The following is a 21,369-nucleotide window of genomic DNA, read 5'->3' as shown; positions in this document are numbered from 1 at the left end:
TTGTACCCCTCTATCAGAGACCACACTCACAGGCACACCATGTAATTGCAGAACATGCTCAAAGAAAAGTTTAGACAAAGTTACTGCATGCCCTGCCAATGGTACAAAATACACTTGTTTGCTGAACCTATCCACCACCACCCAGACCACAGTTTTACCCTTAGAAGGAGGAAGGTCTGTGATAAAATCCATGGACAGATGGGTCCAAGGTTTATCTGGAATTGCCAATGGCACTAATTCCCCAGCTGGCCGGTTATGGTAGGTTTAAGCATGGACACGTCTCACAGGAAGACTCAAATACAGCGACATCAGAAGCCAATGAAGACCACCAAAACAGCCTAGCGATGGTGGCTTTGCGCGTGGCCGAGTTTCCCAGATGCCCAATAAGAGCAGAGTCAAGGAATTTCCGGACCACCCTTAATCGATACTGGACAGGCACAAAAAAAATTATCCGGCGTGGAAGGAGGAGCAAGGGAATGGAACTCCCGCTCTGACGCCGAGGAAAATCGAGCCACAACCACCCCGTGCTGAAGAATGGAGGAAGGAGGTTCAGGAGGAGATATTGGATCCAAGCTGCAGGATAAAGCATCTGCCTTCACATTCTTGGATCCAGGCCTAAAAGTGATGGAAAACTGAAAATCGAGAAAAAAAAAAAAAAAAGTGACCACCTCGCCTGCCTTGGGTTAAACGTTTGGCCAATTCAATATAAGGCAGGTTCTTGTGGTCCGTGATTCGATGGACAGCACCCTCCAAAAAAATGCCTCCATTATTCAAAAGCCAATTTAATGGCTAGTAATTCCTGTAAAACCACATCGTGATTCCTTTCCACAAAGGAAAACTTTTTAGAAAAGAAGGCACAGGGTCTTAAATTGGTTAACGTGGTGGGCCCTTGAGACATCACCGATGTCCATGATAAATGACTAAAGGTACCGTCACATTAAGCGACGCTGCAGCGATAGCGACAACTATGCCGAGCGCTGCAGCGTCGCTGTTTGATCGCTGGAGAGCTGTCACACAGACCGCTCCCCAGCGACCAACGATGCCGAGGTCCCCGGGTAACCAGGGTAAACATCGGGTTGCTAAGCGCAGGGCCGCGCTTAGTAACCCGATGTTTACCCTGGTTACCAGCGTAAAAGTAAAAATAACAAACAGTACATGCTCACCTTCGCGTCTCCCAGCGTCTGCTTCCTGACACTGACTGAGCTCCGGCCCTAACAGCAGAGCGGTGACGTCACCGCTGTGCTTTCACTTTCGGGCCGGATCTCAGTCAGAGCAGGAAGCAGACGCTGGGGGACGCGCAGGTGAGTATGTACTGTTTGTTTTTTTTACTTTTACGCTGGTAACCAGGGTAAACATCGGGTTACTAAGCGCGGCCCTGCGCTTAGTAACCCGATGTTTACCCTGGTTACCAGTGTAAAACATCGCTGGTATCGTTGCTTTTGGTGTCAAACACAACGATACACGGCGATCGGACGACCAAATAAAGTTCTGGACTTTATTCAGCGACATCACAGCAGGATCCTGATCGCTGCTGCGTGTCAAACTAAACGATATCGCTAGCGAGGACGCTGCAACGTCACGGATCGCTAGCGATATCGTTTAGTGTGACGGTACCTTTAGACAGATCAGGTTGAATCAGTACTGGGGCAGACATAAAACATTCTTTTAAAGAAGAAAATGCCGCTAAAGCTGTAGCTGACCAATTTTTTATATCAGCCCCCTTGCGAGTTAAATCAGTGAGGGGTTTAACCACCTGTGAAAACCCCTTGATGAATCTTCTATAGGAATTGGCAAAACCTAGAAATCTCTGAAGACCTTTGAGATCTTTGGATTGCACCCAATCAACAATAGCCTGTACCTTTCCATGGTCCATGCGAAACCCCTAAGCAGACTAAATAAACCCCAGAAAGGACAATTCTTGCACAAAAAAATGAACACTTCTCCAGTTTAGAAAAGAGTTCTCCGAGCCTCTGGAGGACAGCACGGAGATGACCCATATGATTAATTTTACCAGCAGAATAAATAAGGATATCATCCAGATACACCACCATGAAGTGCCCAATGAAATCCGAAAAAAACATGATTAATGAAATTCTGAAATACCGTTGGCACGTTAGACCAAAAGGCATAACCAGGTTCTTAAATAAACCCTAGGAGGTGAGGAAAGCTATTTTCCACTCATCCCCTTACCGCATTCGGATGAGATTATATGCTCCCCTGAGGTCTAACTTAGAGAACCACCTGGCCCTGGACAATTGATTCTACAAATCAGGAATAAGTGGGAGGGGGTAAGTGTTCCTCATGGTGATCTTGTTTAATTCTCCAAAATCAAGGCATGAGCGTAAACCACCATCTTTTTTCTTCACAAAAAAGAATCCTGCCGCCACAGGAGACACAGAGGGGCGAATGTGCCCTTTAAGAAGGCTATCGGAGATATAATCCTTCATCCTCAGGGCCGGAGAGATTGTATAAATGGGCCTTGGGCAGTTTGGAACCAGGGACGAGATTAACTTCACAATTGAATGGGCGGTATAGTGGTAGAACCTCAGCCTCCTTTTCGAAGAATACATCCTCAAAATCCTTCAGGTACTCCGGAATACCCTCCAGACTGACGGATGACACAGACACATTAACAAGGCAATCTTTAGAACAATTAGAACCCCAATTAACAATGCCCCGAGATTCCCAATCACTGATCGGGTTATGTAACACTAATAAGGGAAACTCCAACATCAGTCCCGCAGGTAAATTGTCCATAATAAAACATGTAATACGTTCTTGATGACAGGACCCCACCTTAAAGATAAACTCCTCAGAGATAAACTTAACATTCTTAGTGAGGGGTGTTTTACCAATGGTCCCGATATTAATGGGAGATTCCAACCTGACTGTTCCTATCTAACATTTGGCCACCAAATCAGTCAATCAAGTTCAAAGATGACCCCCATTCCACAAAAGCTGAAGTGGAGGTACAACCGTTCTTGACACAAAGTTCTACTTCCAACAGTAGTTTAAGAGATGAGGACAAAAAGGTACCTGAGAGTCTGGGCAACCTTCTCGACAGTTACCCAGACTTAGGCATTTCCCAGCACCTTGGGAGTCAGAGGACAGGAGGGACAGTCCTTCTTCCAGTGTCCCGGACTACCACGGTAGAAGCAGAGTCTCCCATCACGTTGTTGTCTCCTCTCCCTTTCCTTAACCTCCATGGGCTCGGACTGAGGCATAGCATCAGGGTTACACGAAAGCAAAGGACCTTCTCACTGCATGACACCCCTCTCCCTTAGTTTTTGATACATCCAAATGGCCTGAGTCATAGCCTCCACTAAAGAGCTAGGTGGTTGATGGAGAGCCAGAGAGTCCTTCAAATAGTCAGATAGTCCCATCCGGACCTGGCACCTGAGTGCAGAGTCGATCCATGAGACCTCTGGCGACCATCGTCTAAACTCCGAGCAATACCATTTGGCTGAGAGCTTTCCCTGAGCAAGGCCCATGATAGTATCCTCAGCTACCCCAACACGGTCTGGTTCGTCATAGATAAGTCCTAGGGCCTCAAAAAACCTATCCACAGACATCCGATCAGGGGCAGTGGGAGACAACGTGAAAGCCCAAGATTGGGGACTTTCCCCAGAGTAAGGAAATAATTATTCCCAGCCGCTGACTCTCATTCCCAGAGGATCGAGGTCTAAAGGTACCTTCACACTAAACGATATCGCTAGCGATCCGTGACGTTGCAGCGTCCTGGCTAGCGATATTGTTTAGTTTGACACGCAGCAGCGATCTGGATCCTGCTGTGATGTCGCTGGTCGTTGAACAAAGTTCAGAACTTTATTTGGTCATCAGACCGGCGTGTATCATCGTGTTTGACACCAAAAGCAACTATACCAGCGATGTTTTACACTGGTAACCAGGGTAAACATCGGGTTACTAAGCGCAGGGCCGCGCTTAGTAACCCGATGTTTACCCTGGTTACCAGTGTAAAAAAAACAAACAGTACATACTCACCTTCGCGTCCCCCGGCGTCCGCTTCCCACGCTGACTGAGCACCGTAAAGTGAAAGTGAAAGTACAGCACAGCGGTGACGTCACCGCTCTGCTGTTAGGGCCGGCGCTCAGTCAGTGCAGGAAGCGGACGCCGGAGGACGCGAATGTAAGTATGTAGTGTTTGTTTTTTTTACATTTTACGCTGGTAACCAGGGTAAACATCGGGTTACTAAGCGCGGCCCTGCGCTTAGTAACCCGATGTTTACCCTGGTTACCCGGGGACCTCGGCATCGTTGGTCGCTGGAGAGCGGTCTGTGTGACAGCTCTCCAGCGATCAAACAGCAACGCTGCAGCGATCGGCATCGTTGTCGCTATCGCTGCAGCGTCGCTTAAAGGGAACCTGTCACCACGTTTTTGGAAGATGGGATAAAAATAGCGTTAAATAGGGGCAGAGGTGGGCGTTACATTAGTGTGTGTGTTATGCGTTTATTACCAACCTAAGTTGCCGAAATAACTTTGCAAAGTCTCCGTTTTCGCCTGTCAATCAGGCTGGTCAGGTCGCATGGGCGTTGTCTTCCCCCAGATTTGGCGTAGTTTTCCGTTGGTGGCGTAGTGGTGTGCGCATGCCCAAAGTCCGGAATCCTCTTCCAGGGGATTTAAAATAGCGCGGTGTTCGTTATTGCATTGGTGATCGGTGGGCGCGGCCATCTTCCTTTGGCCGCGCGTGCGCAGAAGCGGCGCTCTGCTGGCCGCGGCTTCAGGAAAATGGCCGCCGCGATATCCATCTGCGCACGCGCGGCATCCCGCGGCCATTTTCCTGAAGCCGCGGCCAGCAGAGCGCCGCTTCTGCGCACGCGCGGCCAAAGGAAGATGGCCGCGCCCACCGATCACCAATGCAATAACGAACACCGCGCTATTTTAAATCCCCTGGAAGAGGATTCCGGACTTTGGGCATGCGCACACCACTACGCCACCAACGGAAAACTACGCCAAATCTGGGTGAAGACACCACGCCCATGTGACCTGACCAGCCTGATTGACAGGCGAAAACGGAGACTTTGCAAAGTTATTTCGGCAACTTAGGTGGGTAATAAACGCATAACACACACACTAATGTAACGCCCACCTCTGCCCCTATTTAACGCTATTTTTATCCCATCTTCCAAAAACGTGGTGACAGGTTCCCTTTAATGTGAAGGTACCTTTAGTGAAAAACAACAATTTGCAAATCTCCCTAAACGTACGAAACTTATTCTTCTCACCAGCAAAGGTGTCGGGAAGCTTGACTGAGGGTTCGGGAGAGTGCAAGGCGACATCTACAGAATCGCCAGACCTGCTGACAACATGGGTGGTGGCACCCTGCACAGTTTTAATCGTCTCCATCAACTCTTTCTGTAATTGACTATGGGACGTGGCCAGGGCCCTATGTTCCACTGACAATTCCCGCATCATCTGCGTCAATCTGGACACCTGGTCAGCCAGCTTGCAAAGTGGATTCATAGCCAGGGGAAAAGAAAAAAAAAAAATGAATAAACCCCTCTACATAAATTGGTCAGCTGTAATGTAATGCCTGCTGCAGCGAAGTAGCACTCAGCCTCCATCAGGGGGTGTGGGTGAAGGAAAGCAAGTACACACACAGTGAAATCACAGAGCAGCAAGCAGAAGGCACTAGGTGGCGAAATAGTCAGAAAAAGCCGGGTAGCAACAGAGAAGAAACAAAGTACCAGAGGTCACAGCAATACACGTGGTCAGAAACAAGCCAAAGAAGTCAGAGCCAATCAGGAGCAGGAAAGCCAGAGACACAAGACAGTAAAACAGTTCAGAGAACAAGTTGAGTCACATACCAAGGGGTCACAACACGGAGAGCGAGTACTACAACGAGCGAAGTTACAGGGGAACACAGGAAAGGGACATAGGTAAACAGGCAGAGGACAAATCAGGGTATAACGGGTCAGCTGCTCCAGCCACAGACAGGAACTATAACTGACACTGCTTGCAGGTCACAGCAGACTGAAATAGCCAGAAAGATCCCAGAACGAGGCAAGCAAGATTAACCCCTGCATGACTATCCCGAGGAGAGAATAATTAGAAACAGACCCCGGACTGGATCATGACAGGTGGTAAATATAACACTAAAAAAGAGCAATGAGAAATTTGTCTGGATTCAATTACTCATCCATACAATTTTACGGGTTTTCTGTTACATTTCGGTGTTATAGAAAAATCCCCCAAAACCTTGAAAAAATGTTTATGGATTCAATAATTCATCCATACACTGTAACACAGCTCTTGTTACATTTAGCTGGTATATTAAACCATAAAAAACTTCCAAATCTTTTTATGGATTCATCCATACACTTTAATGTGGTTCTTGTTACATTTCACTGGTATAATAAACTATATAGAAACTTCAAAAAATGTTTATGGTTTCAATGATTCATGCATACAGTTTAACATGCTTTGTGTAAAACTACGGTGGGTTGAAATGTTTAAAAACCAATTATCTGGTACAGTTCACAAAATATTTTTGTTTAAAAAAAATGACTTGTCATAAATACCGTAGAACCTGACCTGCTTTGTGGAGGAGTACCACAACTATACTTTGCTCACAATATTTTAATAAGTTAATGAGGCACTACAGTTGGTGCCTTCAAAGTTGTATGGATGACCCTGCTTATAATTTTTGTAATCCTTTGCGCTTAGTGCATCTACTATATAATCATCTAAGGGTCACTTCCGTCTTTCTGTCTGTCACGGAAATCCCAAGTTGCTGATTGATTGGTCGTGGCTGTTTTGCCACGACCAATCAGTGATGGGCACAGTCCGGCAGCAAAATGGCCGCTCGTTCCTCCCTGCAGTCAGTGCCCGCTCTATAATCCCCTCCAGTCAGCGCTCACACAGGGTTAATGGCAGCGTTAACGGACCGCGTTATGCCGCGGTGTAACGCACTCCGTTAACGCTGCTATTAACCCTATGTGACCAACTTTTTACTATTGATGCTGCCTATGCAGCATCAATAGTAAAAAGATCTAATGTTAAAAATAATAAAAAAATAGTTTTATACTCACCCTCTGTCGGCCCCTCAGATCCAGAACAGGCCTTTCCCGCTCCTCATGACGCCCCGGTGACCGCTCCATGCATTGCGGTCTCGCGAGATGATGATGTAGCGGTCTCGCGAGACCGCTACGTCATCATCTCGCGAGACCGCTACGTCATCATCTCGCGAGACCACAATGCACTCTTGGGACCAGAGCGCGCGAGAAGCATCGGTAAACGCTTCGCCTGGATCCAGGGGCCAATGGAAGGTGTGTATATCACTATTTTTTATTTTAATTCTTTTTTTAACAGGGATATGATGCCCACATTGCTATATACTATATGGGCTGTGCAATATACTACGTGGCTGTTATACACTACGTGGGCTGTGCTATATACTACGTGGGCTGTGCTATATACTACGTGGGCTGTGCTATATACTACGTGGGCTGTTATACACTATGTGGGCTTATACTACGTGGGCTGTGTTATACACTGCGTGCGTGGGCTGTTATATACTACGTGAGCTGTGTTATATGCTATGTGGGCTGTTATACAGTCCGTGGGCTGTGCTATATACTATGTGGCTGTGCTATACACTATGTGGCCGGCCACGAACAATCAGCGACAGGTGCAGTCCGGCCGCGAATTGGCGCGGGATTTGAACCACACTTCGCTAATTGGTCGCGGTTGGCCGAATCCTGTGTATTCAATGTATTATTCTAAAATCTTCATAAATAAACTACGTACATATTCTAGAATACCCGATACGTTAGAATCGGGCAACCATCTAGTAACCTTTATAAGTCTCTAATTTCTTGTTGATTTTGAATGTTTTCCAGTCCTTAAAGTGGAGTAAAAGTGTGATACCATTGTTGTCAGCAGCGATCTGGAAGTCAGAGATACTTCCAGGGGTCTTCCCGATCTTGTTCTCCTTCCATTCAGCATTTTTCCCACTGTGGAGGAGTGGACTCACTCAGCTGCTTTCAGAAGTAGACACAGGAACGTATCCTAGGTAACTCACCTGCTAGTTTATTATAGAACTGCATAAACCATAGCAGGGTTCAGTACAGTAAATGTGGCCTTTCTGGCATAATGGCAAAACAAAAGATAAATCTCAGCAAAGTCCTTATATCTGAGAGGTTTGCCCTCTCAGACCACCATATGTCTTCAGCTCCTCCTGGAGACTTTCCTCTCCAAACCACAAAAAAAGTGGCTGAGCATTTAACTTCCCAACCACACCCTTGAGGTGGAGATATGGTGAGTAGGCATCCCACCCATCTCTGACCTACTCGCCTAGAAAAAAAGAAAATAAACAGTCACTTATCATGGTTGATAAACCACTTCAGCATATAGCATGCAGGAGAGAAACTTATGGGGTTTTTAGATCATGGAAGAAAGCAATCTTCGTGACACATATCTCCCCTCACATACAGGTGCTTCTCACAAAATTAGAAGATCGTCAAAGTTAATTTCAGTCTTTCAATACAAAAAGTGTAACTGTTATATAGTCATTACAATCAAGGTGATTTCTTTCAAGTGTTTAAGCCATAGTCATCAACATTAACAGAAATAAAGCTGAAGAAAACCCAAAAATCATTCTTAGTAAATTAGAATACTTTATAACACCAGCTTGAAAAATGATTTTAAAATCCGAAATGTTGGCCTACTGAAATGTATGTTCAGTAAATGCACTCAATACTTGGTCGGGGCTCCTTTTGCGTCAATTACTGCATCAATGCGGCGTGGCATGGAGGCGATCAGCCTGTGGCACTGCTGAGGGGTTATGGAAGCCCAAGTTGCTCTGATAGCAGCCTTCAGCTCATCTGCATTGTTGGGTCTGGTGTCTCATCTTCCTCTTGACAATACTCCATAGATTCCCTATGGAATTAAGGTCAGACAAGTTTGCTGGCCATTTAAACAGTGATACTGTTGCTTTTTTAACAGTACTTTTGGCAGTGTGGACAGGTGCCAAGTCCTGCTGGAGAATGACATTTCCATCTCCAAAAAGCTTGTCGGCAGAGGGAAGCATGAACATGAAGTGCTCTAAAATTTCCTGTTAGACAGCAGCACTGACTTTGATCTTGATAAAATACAGAGGACCTACACCAGCAGATGACATGGCTCCCCAAACCATCACGGATTGTGGAAACTTCACACTAGACCTCCCTCAAGTAGCTTGGATTGTGGCCTCCACTCTTCCTCCAGACTCTGGGACATTGATTTCCAAATGAAATGCTAAATTTACTTTAATCTGAAAACACCACTTTGGACCACTGAGCAACTGTCCAGTTCTTTTACTCCCTGGCCCAGGTAAGAGGCTTCTCGCATGGTCTATTGGTCATGAGTGGCTTGACACAAGGAATGTGACACTTGTAGTCCATGTCCTGGATGTGTGTGTGGTGGCTCTTGAAGCAATGACTCCAGCAGCAGTCCACTCCTTGTGAATCTCGGCCACATTTTTTAATTTCCTTTTCTTCACAATCCTTTCAAGGCTGCGGTTATCCCAGGTGCTTGTGCACCTTTTTCTACCACACTTTTTCCTTCCACTCAACTTTCCGTTAATATGCTCAGGCCCCATCCTAGTATATGTATGTATGTCCTCAATCCTGGTACATATGTTATCCTTCTTGGCCCCATCCTGGTATATATGTCCCTTATCTTGGGCCCAATCCTGGTATACATGTCCTTCATTCTGCTTCAGTTCTTAATGCATAGAAAAAAAAAAAACTATTATATTCACCATCCCTCTGCTCCCACACGTCCTCTTCTGAAGCCGGCAGCTAACTTCAGTGTGCGTCGGGAGCACACAATGTCACTGCCATGAACTCCACGCATGTGCAGCTTCTGGCCTCTGTTTGGCCGGCAGCGTGTATTGCCACAATACACTTCTACTGAAGTGAGGCACATCCAGTTGAAATTTGTGCTGGAGTCGGCTAGCCCTCATCTGCAGGGATCAGGTTGGGGTCATGGCCGCAGCTCTTCCCATAAGGAGGGACGCTTTGTCCGCCGAATCACTTTCACAGTGTTCTTCAGAAGCAATAGCACATAGTAGTCAGCATGAATGCTACACTACCTTAATACTCAGGTGGTGCACCGCCACCTTAGCCAGCCACAAAAATATCAAGGACACCCACCACAGAAGAGGCAGCCTGTTGTGAATTTTGCCCTTGGGCTCCCTCCGGTGGTCGTAGATGGTAATGCAGTTGTCTCTGGATTGCAGCTCTGGTCAGGTGGATCTGCTGATTGCAATTCTGACTGGGGTATTTAGGCGAGCAGGATTCATCAGTCCTTGCCAGTTGTCCATTGTTTTTGGAGGTTATGTCCTTGCCTGGTTTCATCTGCCTTGCTTCCATATCTACAAAGATAAGTGTCTGGCTTTGTGGGTTTTTTTTTTTTTTTTTTTTTGCACACATGCTTTGCGCTTAATTGTTTCATGCTGTTTATTGTTTTTTTTTGTCCAGCTCAGATTGGGTCAGTATTTTCTCAGTCAAGTTGGATTCTCAGGAGTGGCATATTTACACCCCATGCCTTTTTAGTTAGGTCGTGGAACTTTTGTATTTTCTGCTGTGGATATTTTTTGAAGAGTTTTTAATACTGACCGCTTAGTATTCTGTCCTATATTTCCCTATTTAGCTAGTGTGGCCTCTTTTGCTGAAATCTGCTTTCTGCCTGTGTGTGTCCTTCCTCTCCTATTCACAGTCAATATTTGTGGGGGCTGCCTATCCTTTGGGGGTCTGCTCTGAGGCAAGTTAGTATTCCCATTTCCATCTATAGGGGTATTTAGTCCTCCGGCTGTGTCGAGGTGACTAGTGTTTGTTAGGTTCACCCCACGGCTACTTCTAGTTGCGGTGTTAAGTTCAGGGTTTGCGGTCAGTATAAATTCCACCTCTCCTGAGAAAGTCTCATGCAGCTCCAAGGTCACCGGATCATAACAGCAGCCAGTCACTAGGGAGAGAAAGAAGAGCCCAATACTGGAACCAGGACAGGTAACAGAACCCCTCATACTGTATTAGGGCCTTTGCCAGAAGAGTCCGTCAATGAAGATTTGGCATGAAATTTTTTGAGCAAAGTTGGAGCATGGAGATATGATTTTTTTTCTAAATGTGTGATCTTGATTAATGACTAGAAGATTCTTTTGGATATTTTTAACTTGATTATATTTTAGGCTGTAGGATATGGAAAAAGTAACAGCTATAGTTATGCGTGATGGAATATTTTTCTTATCAGATAGGAGTTGATTTTTTTTTTTCACATTGGTAATGCACCCTGAATCAACTGATTTCCATATCCCATCTCACAACATGTTATGTACAACATTACTCTCCCATTAAAAATAAAACTTATCAATTTTTAAAACCACAAAACAAAAATTGAAAAAAAAACTTGTTTTTTGTGGCTTTAAAAATTGATCAATAAAAGTTTTATTTTTAATGGTATTAGCCTTTTTCTGATGAGCTAACTGTACAACTAATCCTAATAATCGTTACTTACAACACTACTCTCTGCAAGAAAACGGTTGTCATCTGAACAAGTGCATCTAGCGTGTAACATATGTGTGTTCACAGTCAGCAAAACAAATCATCTTCCAGGAAAATATCCAAAAATGATACTTTATTGGAAAGTGAATCAGCCGTGAATTTAAAATTAAATATATTTCGATATAAAACATTCAGAACATTCCAATGTACTTATCGCCCACACCAGGAGGAGGTCGTCCACATAGTGACCATACCACCTGATGTTGGTGGAGAAGGGGTTGTCAGGGTGGAAAATGAATTTCTCCTTCCTTCAAGCCATATAGAGTATGGTGAGGGAGGGGAGAGAACTTTGTACCCATTGGTGATCCAACTACTTGTAAGTAAAATGTAGACGTAAACATGGAAGAAAAGCGACCATGGAGCTTGATAAATATTCAATGGGCAGATATTCCAAATGCTTATGGTCTGTATAAATGGTCACTGGAAACTCTGTTCCTTTGATTGTTGCCACTCCTCCTAATCTCATTTCATGGCCAGGAGTTTTTAGTAACCAATAAAATAAGATTGTTAGAGAAATTAAAATTAAAAAAAGCCACATAGATGGTTTCTATATGTAAGAAGTTTGAGAAGTCAGGTCCTATAACAATGGAAAAGCCATACACTTCAACAAAAAGAATGACCTGGTGACATCTGGATGAAGAGCTAGAGCAGAGGGGAAAACATGACTGAGGACACCGATAGCCATCGGAGAGTCATACTGATAAAGGACATCACAGGAAATGTAATTAACAAGATGTTGGAATATGGCTGGAGGGTTGCACAAGCTAAAGGGCTTAAGATCGTAATAATGACCATCTCAGGTATTGAATGTTCTTTTCCGTTAATCATCCTCTTTATTATGATGTCAAATTGTAGGATCCATAAAAGGTGTAATGTAAAGAAACCAAGGCCCTCCTTAATCCAATCAAAAATGTGCATGCAAGAGGACCTCATCCACCTAAGGAGGCCAGCTGGACTAGATACACAAGTGTCCAAGCAGTCAATGAGCCCGACATCATCTACTGACTAGGATTACATGTAGAGACAAGGACTTTCTCCATCTCTTCGGCACCTGTGCTGGCACTCTCATGTGAGGATCAGAGCACCAACAGTCAGCTCACTCGCAGGAAAGCTAAAAGGTCATTCGCATCACATCTGATACCATATGCTGGTGTGATTCTAGCCTAATCTTCAGGTTCATGCCCCATCTATGCAATAACACTCCACTACCTTCATGCCCACTTGTATGAAGAGTCACAGGACACGCAGGGGTGTAAATCACACAAGAAAATGAAAGTCATGGTGAGACCAGCTGCTGAACATTTGTTCTGAGGCCTGTAAATTAGTAGTGGCACAAAAGCAGTGACAAGTGTCCTAAATGATGCGAGAAGGTGTGAGGAGCCAGTCCATTCTTGTAGCTCTGCAACAGCAAATCAGTTTTTTTTTTTTGTTTTTTTAGATTTAATAATGTCGACTGATCTCAATCTTGTGTATGTGAGCAGGTGGCTCTAATGTGCATCATTATTCTCCACCCTGTATTGCATCTCACACACACTCAGCTGTGGAAATGACAGCGGATATTGAGCACTTTGCGACGGTGTCCTGTGGTTTTTCTTTCACTTTGATGACATCATGACACTACAGACAAAACATAAAATTTCCTATAACAAGAGAAAAGTTGTAGGTTGTAGCACAGAGCTATTGCCACAGATGAGCTGGCTTTAGTGCTTCCTGCTACAGTGATACTAAAATGTATAGATCTAACCTAACAGATCATGCACTACTATTATTCTCCTTAGAGAAAAATAAAAATAAAAATTTATAACATAACAAGTCTTGATTTTGTAAACAAACATTTTATTTCATGCATAGAGTGTTAACAATAAATCTCATTGTATACGATTTTAAAAAAGACAATTAGTCGCCATGCTCGGGAGACGCCCCAACCTCAACGCGAACTGAGCTGGCACCTGGGGAGATTATAGGTGTTATTTTAACAGGGCCATACATGGGGAAAGCGAAGGGGTTGTCCAAGTAGTGGACAACCCCTTTAACTCATTCCGCAGCCAACGACGGTGTATACATCTCAAACAGCACAACATTTTAATTAAACCCGATACACGCGAGATCAGCTCCGCAGCCCGATCACTTTCATCACGTCTTTTTTGCCCTCATCACGTGCCTCCTTAAGATCAAACAAGTCCTTTGTGTTTGGATCCTGTAACAGTCAGTGGATCCGTCACGTTACACAGCTCATCAATGTGCCTTATCCTCCTGGACAGCTCATCCTTCTTTATTTCCAGCTTCTGGATCACCTCAGACAGCGACTGTAACTCACGCTCTTCCAGCCTGGAGAACTCACCTCGGATCCATTTCTCCAGGTCGTCCATCCATCCCCTGATATCTAGAAATAGTGTAGTGACCCTCAAAATCTCTAGCCCTGATTTTTCTTGAGCATTTACCCTGCGTTCCCCAGACTCTGGATTCGTTGTTCGGTCTTATTATGCCTTGGAATCAGCTGCTGCAGAACATTTTTTAATTTCTCCTTTCTTTCATCAGAGGCCTCATCTAGAGAATATAACTTATGTCCCTTATGTTCTCCGATCAGATGGCAGGACACACAGATACAAGTAGAGTCGTTACTGCAGTAATATTCTAGGATCTTCTTATGGACGGAACATTTCCTTGTCTCCCGAGAAGCGCTGGGATCAGTGAGGACGTGTTCTGCTTCTTTGCTGTGAACGCTCAGGTGATCATCACACAGAGACACCTTGCAGTGTAGACAGGATCTAACAGCGGGTACAGGACGGTCCACACAGTAAGTGCAGAGGATCTCAGAGCTCCGCTCCTCATGTGACAGGACATTCTGCACTATGTTACACAAAGCTATGTTCCTCTGCAGTCTCGGCCGCTTCCGAAACGCTTTACTACATTTAAAACAGGAGTAAATTCCAGACTCATCCTGTGTCTTCAGGACCTGATCAATACAGACCAAGCAGAAGCCGTGTCCACACCTCAGGGTTACAGGATCTGTATACAATACGGAACAGATTGGACATTCCAGCACCTCCCGTAGGGCAGCAGACGCCATCGCTGACAGCTAAAGGAAGAAATGAAATCTTGTAAGATATGTTCATCACACATGGCGAGACCTGCGCTTGTCACGGAGGTGCGCAGCTTGCGCCAAGTTTCTAAAGACAGCAATAACTTTAGCAATGATGAGGGGCTTAATGCCCCAAAACACGACTGCAAGTGGAGTTTCTGGTTTGGCTTTTTATCTCGAGTCATGTGGTATGGGTGTTTGAAGGGTCCATAGACTTTTAGAATTAAAAATTACATTAGATGAAACTATAGTTACAGTACTCGTCTCTGGATTTACAAACTATGAACACAAACGAAAAAAAATAAGGCACTAGATCACAGCGAATTATGAGACTTCAAGTGATCAGCTACCGAGAAACTCGTTCTGCAACAGTGGGAAAGGTATAGCTTACTGAGAAAACACCACTACACAGGATGTGTTTAACCAGTACCCACCCTTTTCATACAAAAAAAATAAATAAATTTGTCAAACCCAATATGTCCATCCATAATCTCAAATTCTCTATGATAACACGGCACGACAAAATGGCAGCCATTCATTTCAGCTTGCACAGGTTCCAGGCTACCAGAAAAATAGAAGTGATTACAGAGATTGACAGTACTCTTGATCTACCAACATGGCCATCTTCTGGATGTGAATGGAAAGCAGCTGCTTAAAAAGGGAATCAGTCAACAGGTTTTTTTCTATATAATCTGAGAACAAAATCACGTAGTGGAGGAGAGCCAGATTACAAGAATGTGTCACTTACTGGGCTGTGTTCTGTGGCTTCAATACAATCAGTGTTTTGTTAGAAGGAGATCACTACTACCTCATGCATCCTAGTTCAACCCTAACCCCACCACTGATTAGCATCTCTCACTATTCAATGTACACAACGCTTAAAGGGGCTGTCCACTACTCTGACAACCCCTCAGGTTCCCCCTCACTAAACTAATGACACTTATACACAACTCAGGCACCTTTTCAGTGGCACTGGTGCGGAGGAGAAGGGCTGCGACATTAGAAGAAATAAATTTTCTCCTCAGGTTCGCTGCACATGGAGGACAGAGGTTGGAGAGAAAAAAAATAAATAAATTCTGTGTGTTCAGTCACCAGAAAAAGGCTTTTCTTCCGACTACAGTCCTTCACTCATAGGGGGTATGTGTACTTATACGACAGCTCCTCTCAGTTGATTTCTCAGGAGCTGCGCTTCTTCAGACTTCAGCCAGTCCTGACACGTGACTCGGACAGGCTGCCGTTTACATGACGCGAGACCATTTTATTATGTTCTGTGAGAATCCCCTTAATAATGACATTTAACAAAGGAACATGGATGGGTGACTAAGAAATTGTTATACAGTTTTGTACATTTTCCCCCCTTTTTGGGGGGAGGTGAGGGTTCAAATTATATGTCTAAAAAGGGAATATGAAAGTGAAGACTACACGTCTAGGAAGTCTAGAATAAGGAGGCCGGCATACCAAAGAGCCCGGTCCCCGCACACGATTCTTACCAATAGATCTTGTCCCCAGGAGACTATTGCACCTGAAAAAAAAATTATATATATATATATATATATATATATATATATATATATATATATATATATATATATATAGTCTAATCAAGACATTTAGGTTAGAGGATGCCTATGAGGAATATATTTCTCATTGAGTTGGTGCAGTGTCCTCAGACTATAGGAGACAAATACTGCAAGTCATGTTCCAGACAGTAAAGTCTGATCACCATCTATAGAGACGAGGAGCGGTGTAACAGGGTGCAGGAAGTTGGCGGCAGTTGTGAGGCGAAGCTGCGGCCCCCCGAGCTGGGATGAGGGGTCTTGGTATCACACACACACACACACACACGCACCTTTCCTTCATTTAGAAAACAAGTATATTTAGGATTGCCACAGCTGCAAATTTACCACATATAATAGAGGAGCCCCCACAGCCATCAGAACAGCAGATCTACCCCATCACCAGCCGTCATATACAGCTACACCAACAAGTAGTTATGAATTTTAGGAAAGGGGGGGGGGGAAGATTTATGAGAATAAATAAAGCTGGGAGGAAAGTGGAGAATGAGTCAGGTTAGTCTGATTGATCCCCGAGCCCCAGCTAGGCGGCATATAGTGAAGAACAGCAGTGTATCGGGCCAACTCACATGAGGGTATGACATGGCTGAGCGCTATCTCACCACACGGAGCAGGGATATACTATGGACAGAGCAATAAATAGTATATAGCACAGGCCACACAGTATATAGGAGCCATGTAGTATATAGCAGAACTTCCCTCTGGGCCTCCAGTGATAGCTGCTGTTCTCTGTACGTAGAGGCGCGGCCAGGGCCCAGCGACCCGGGAGCGGCGGAGGACACAATGGCGGCTGCTCACCCACAGCGCAGCACCTGAGGAGCGCCGGCTGCAGCAATCACCGCGGCTGTAATGTGCTGCTGTCACCACCAGAGGGCGCTCCAGCTCCATACAACTGTACATGCAACAAATGATCGGAGCACGGCGTGCGACGACACAAACAAGGGCATATTCGGGGCCCCGACCCGGGATCTTACCGCGTGCAGCCGGCGCCGAGTACTAAATTAACATGCGGCTGTCCGCGCATTTTATATCTCCCGCTGCGCGTGCGCTGTAGTTACCCGGCGAGCTGCCGTAGTAAACTAGTGTGGGTCACGTGACAGCGTCACTCTGCGTCCGCACGCTGTGCCAGACGACTTCCCGCCAAAAGAGAGTTCCTGTGCTGGGAACCATAGCAACAGGTGTGTCGCTGAGGTAAATTTGTGTTTTTAGCTATTTTTGACGTAATTTGTGGTATTTTGTCACCTTACATTAAGTTTCTGCAGATGTAAGACGCTTGTGCTCCAGCTTCTACTGTGGACCTCAGCTTTCCTTAATTATGAACATGGCTGTGTGTGTAGAATAGGGGCCTTAGAGGGAACCTGTCACCCCCAAAATCGAGGGTGAGGTAAGCCCGCCGCCATCAGGGGCTTATCTCCAGCATTGTGTAATGCATTCTGGAATGCTGTAGATAAGCCCCCGATGTATCCTGGAAGATGAGAAAAAGAGGTTAGATTATACTCACCCAGGGGCGGTCCCGCTGCGATTCGGTCCGATGGGTGTCGCGGTCCAGGGCCTCCCATCTTCACACAATGACGTCCTCTTCTTGTCTTCACGCTGCGGCTCTAGCACAGGCGTACTTTATCCTGTTGAGGGCAGAGCAAAGTACTGCAGTGCGCAGGTGCTGGGCCGCTCTGACCTTTCCCAGAGCCGCAGCGTGAAGACAAGAAGAGGACGTCATCGTGAGAAGATGGGAGGCCCCGGACTGCGACACCCATTGGATCGGACCGCCCGCCAAGGTGAGTATAATCTAACCTCTTTTTCTCATCTTTCAGGATACATCGGGGGCTTATCTACAGCAATACAGAATGCATTACCGAATGCTGGAAATAAGCCCCTGATGCCGGTGGGCTTAGCTCACTGTCGATTTTGGGGGTGACAGATTCCCTTTAACCCCTTAAGCCCCGAGGGTGGTTTGCACGTTAATGACCAGGCCAATTTTTACAATTCTGACCACTGTCCCTTTATGAGGTTATAACTCTGGAACGCTTCAACGGATCTTGGCGATTCTGACATTGTTTTCTCGTGACATATTGTACTCCATGTTAGTGGTAAAATTTCTTCGATATAACTTGCGTTTATTTGTGAAAAAAACGAATATTTGGCGAAAATTTTGAAAATTTCGCAATTTTCCAACTTTGAATTTTTATGCCCTTAAATCACAGACATATGTCACACAAAATACTTAATAAATAACATTTCCCACATGTCTACTTTACATCAGCACAATTTTGGAACCAAAATTTTTTTTTGTGACGGAGTTATAAGGGTTAAAAGTTGACCAGCAATTTCTCATTTTTACAACACCATTTTTTTTTAGGGACCACATCTCATTTGAAGTCATTTTGACGGGTCTATATGATAGAAAATACCCAAGTGTGACACCATTCTAAAAACTGCACCCCTCAGGGTACTCAAAACCACTTTCAAGAAGTTTATTAACCCTTCAGGTGTTTCACAGGAATTTTTGGAATGTTTAAATAAAAATGAACATTTAACTTTTTTTCACACAAAATTTATTTCAGCTCCAATTTGTTTTATTTTACCAAGGGTAACAGGTGAAAATAGACCCCAAAAGTTGTTGTACAATTTGTCCTGAGTACGCTGATACCCCATATGTGGGGGTAAACCACAGTTTGGGCGCATGGCAGAGCTTGGAAGCAAAGGAGCGCCATTTGACTTTTCAATGCAAAATTGACTGGAATTGAGATGGGACGCCATGTTGCATTTGGAGAGCCCCTGATGTGCCTAAACATTGAAACTCCCTACAAGTGACACCATTTTGGAAAGTAGACCCCCTAAGGAACTTATCTAGATGTGTGGTGAGCACTTTGACCCAACAAGTGCTTTACAGAAGTTTATAATGCAGAGCCGTAAAAATAAAAAATCATATTTTTTCACAAAAATGATCTTTTCACCCCCAATTTTTTATTTTCCCAAGGGTAAGAGAAGAAATTGGACCCCAAAAATTGTTGTGCAATTTGTCCTGAGTACACTGATACCCCATATGTGGGTGTAAACCATTGTTTGGGCGCAGGGCAGAGCTCAGAAGGGAAGGAGCGCCATTTGACTTTTCAATGCAAAATTGACTGGAATTGAGATGGGACGCCATGTTGCGTTTGGAGAGGCCCTAATGTGCCTAAACATTGAAACCCCCCACGAGTGACACCATTTTGGAAAGTAGACCCCTTAAGGAACTTATCTAGATGTGTGTTGAGCACTTTGACCCAACAAGTGCTTCACAGAAGTTTATAATGCAGAGCCGTAAAAATAAAAAATCATATTTTTTCACAAAAATGATCTTTTCACCCCCATTTTTTTATTTCCCCAAGGGTAAGAGAAGAAATTGGACCCCAGAAGTTGTTGTGCAATTTGTCCTGAGTACGACGATACCCCATATGTGGGTGTAAACCATTGTTTGGGCGCATAGCAGAGCTCAGAAGGGAAGAAGCGCTATTTTACTTTTCAATGCAAAATTGACTGGAATTAAGATGGGATGCCATGTTGCGTTTGGAGAGCCCCTGATGTGCCTAAACATTAAACCCCCCCACAAGTGACACCATTTTGGAAAGTAGACCCCCTAAGGAACTTATCTAGATGTGTTTTGAGAGCTTTGAACCCCCAAGTGTTTCACTACAGTTTATAACGCAGAGCCGTGAAAATAAAAATTATTTTTTTTTTTTCACAAAAATGATTTTTTAGCCCCCAGTTTTGTATTTTCACAAGGGTATCAGGATAAATTGGACCCCAAAAGTTGTTGTCCAATTTGTCTGGAGTACGCTGATACCCCATTTGTGGGGGGGGACCACTGTTTGGGCGCATGACAGAGCTCGGAAGGGAAGGAGCGCCATTTGGAATGCAGACTTAAATGGATTGGTCTGCAGGCGTCACGTTGCATTTGCAGAGCCCCTGATGTACCCAAACAGTACAAACCCCCCACAAGTGACCCCATATTGGAAACTAGACCCCCCAAGGAACTTATCTAGATGTGTTGTGAGAACTTTGAACCCCCAAGTGTTTCACTACAGTTTATAACGCAGAGCCGTGAAAATAATTTTTTTTTTTTTTTTTCACAAAAATGAAATTTAGCCCCCAGTTTTGTATTTTCACAAGGGTATCAGGATAAATTGGACCCTAAAAGTTGTTGTCCAATTTGTCCTGAGTACGCTGATACCCCCTATGTGGGGGGGAACCACTGTTTGGGCGCATGACAGAGCTCGGAAGGGAAGGAGCGCCATTTGGAATGCAGACTTAAATGGATTGGTCTGCAGGCGTCACGTTGCATTTGCAGAGCCCCTGATGTACCCAAATAGTACAAACCCCCCACAAGTGACCCCATATTGGAAACTAGACCTCACAAGGAACTTATCTAGATGTGTTGTGAGAACTTTGAACCCCCAAGTGTTTCACTACAGTTTACAACGCAGAGCCGTGAAAATAAAACATATTTTTTTTCCCACAAAAATGATTTTTAGCCCCCCAAATTTTTATTTTCCCAAGGATAACAAGAGAACTTGGACCCCAGAAGTTGTTGTTCAATTTGTCCCTAGTACGCTGATACCCCATATGTTGGGGTAAACCCCTTTTTGGACACACGGGAGAGCTCGGAAGGGAAGGAGCACTGTTTTACTTTTTCAACGCAGAATTGGCTGGAATTGAGATTGGACGCCATGTCGCGTTTGGAGAGCCCCTGATGTGCCTGAACAGTGGAAACTCCCCAATTCTACCTGAAACCCTACCCCTAACCTCACCCCTAACCGTTTACTGAACATTTTCTGACAGTCATAAGTGCCACGTATATAAGTGCCACGTATATAAGAGCCACGTATTTAAGAGCCACGTATTTAAGAGCCACGTATTTAAGAGCCACGTATTTAAGTGCCACGTATTTAAGTGCCACGTATTTAAGAGCCACGTATTTAAGAGCCACGTATTTAAGTGCCACGTATTTAAGTGCCACGTATTTAAGTGCCACGTATTTCAGTGCCACGTATTTCAGTGCCACGATATTTCAGTGACACGTATTTCAGTGCCACGTATTTCAGTGCCACGTATTTCAGGCACTGAAAAATACGTGGCACGTAAATACTTCAGTGCCACGATATTTCAGTGCCACGATA

The 21,369-nt window shown here is 44.7% G+C and overlaps 2 protein-coding genes across 3 annotated transcripts in view; one reads left to right on the top strand and one right to left on the bottom strand.

The window, feature by feature from the left end:
- The window catches only part of LOC143777040 (E3 ubiquitin/ISG15 ligase TRIM25-like), a 481,784-nt gene that overhangs the window by 33,751 nt on the left and 426,664 nt on the right, over positions 1-21,369 (bottom strand). Inside the window, exon 2 of the mRNA XM_077266955.1 lies at positions 16,130-16,161. The gene's annotated coding sequence lies outside the window, so the exon portion shown is untranslated. The remainder of the gene's footprint in view (positions 1-16,129; positions 16,162-21,369) is intronic.
- Positions 17,239-21,369, top strand: part of LOC143777037 (E3 ubiquitin/ISG15 ligase TRIM25-like) — a 521,945-nt gene continuing 517,814 nt past the window's right edge. Inside the window, exon 1 of one of the 2 annotated variants that reach the window (XM_077266952.1) lies at positions 17,239-17,404. The gene's annotated coding sequence lies outside the window, so the exon portion shown is untranslated. The remainder of the gene's footprint in view (positions 17,405-21,369) is intronic. The other variant, XR_013215963.1, reaches the window with a different exon arrangement.

Source organism: Ranitomeya variabilis, chromosome 5 (genome assembly GCF_051348905.1).
Source record: "Ranitomeya variabilis isolate aRanVar5 chromosome 5, aRanVar5.hap1, whole genome shotgun sequence".
In the NCBI taxonomy this organism is placed as follows: domain Eukaryota; kingdom Metazoa; phylum Chordata; class Amphibia; order Anura; family Dendrobatidae; genus Ranitomeya; species Ranitomeya variabilis.
This window is presented reverse-complemented; position numbering and strand designations above follow the sequence as displayed.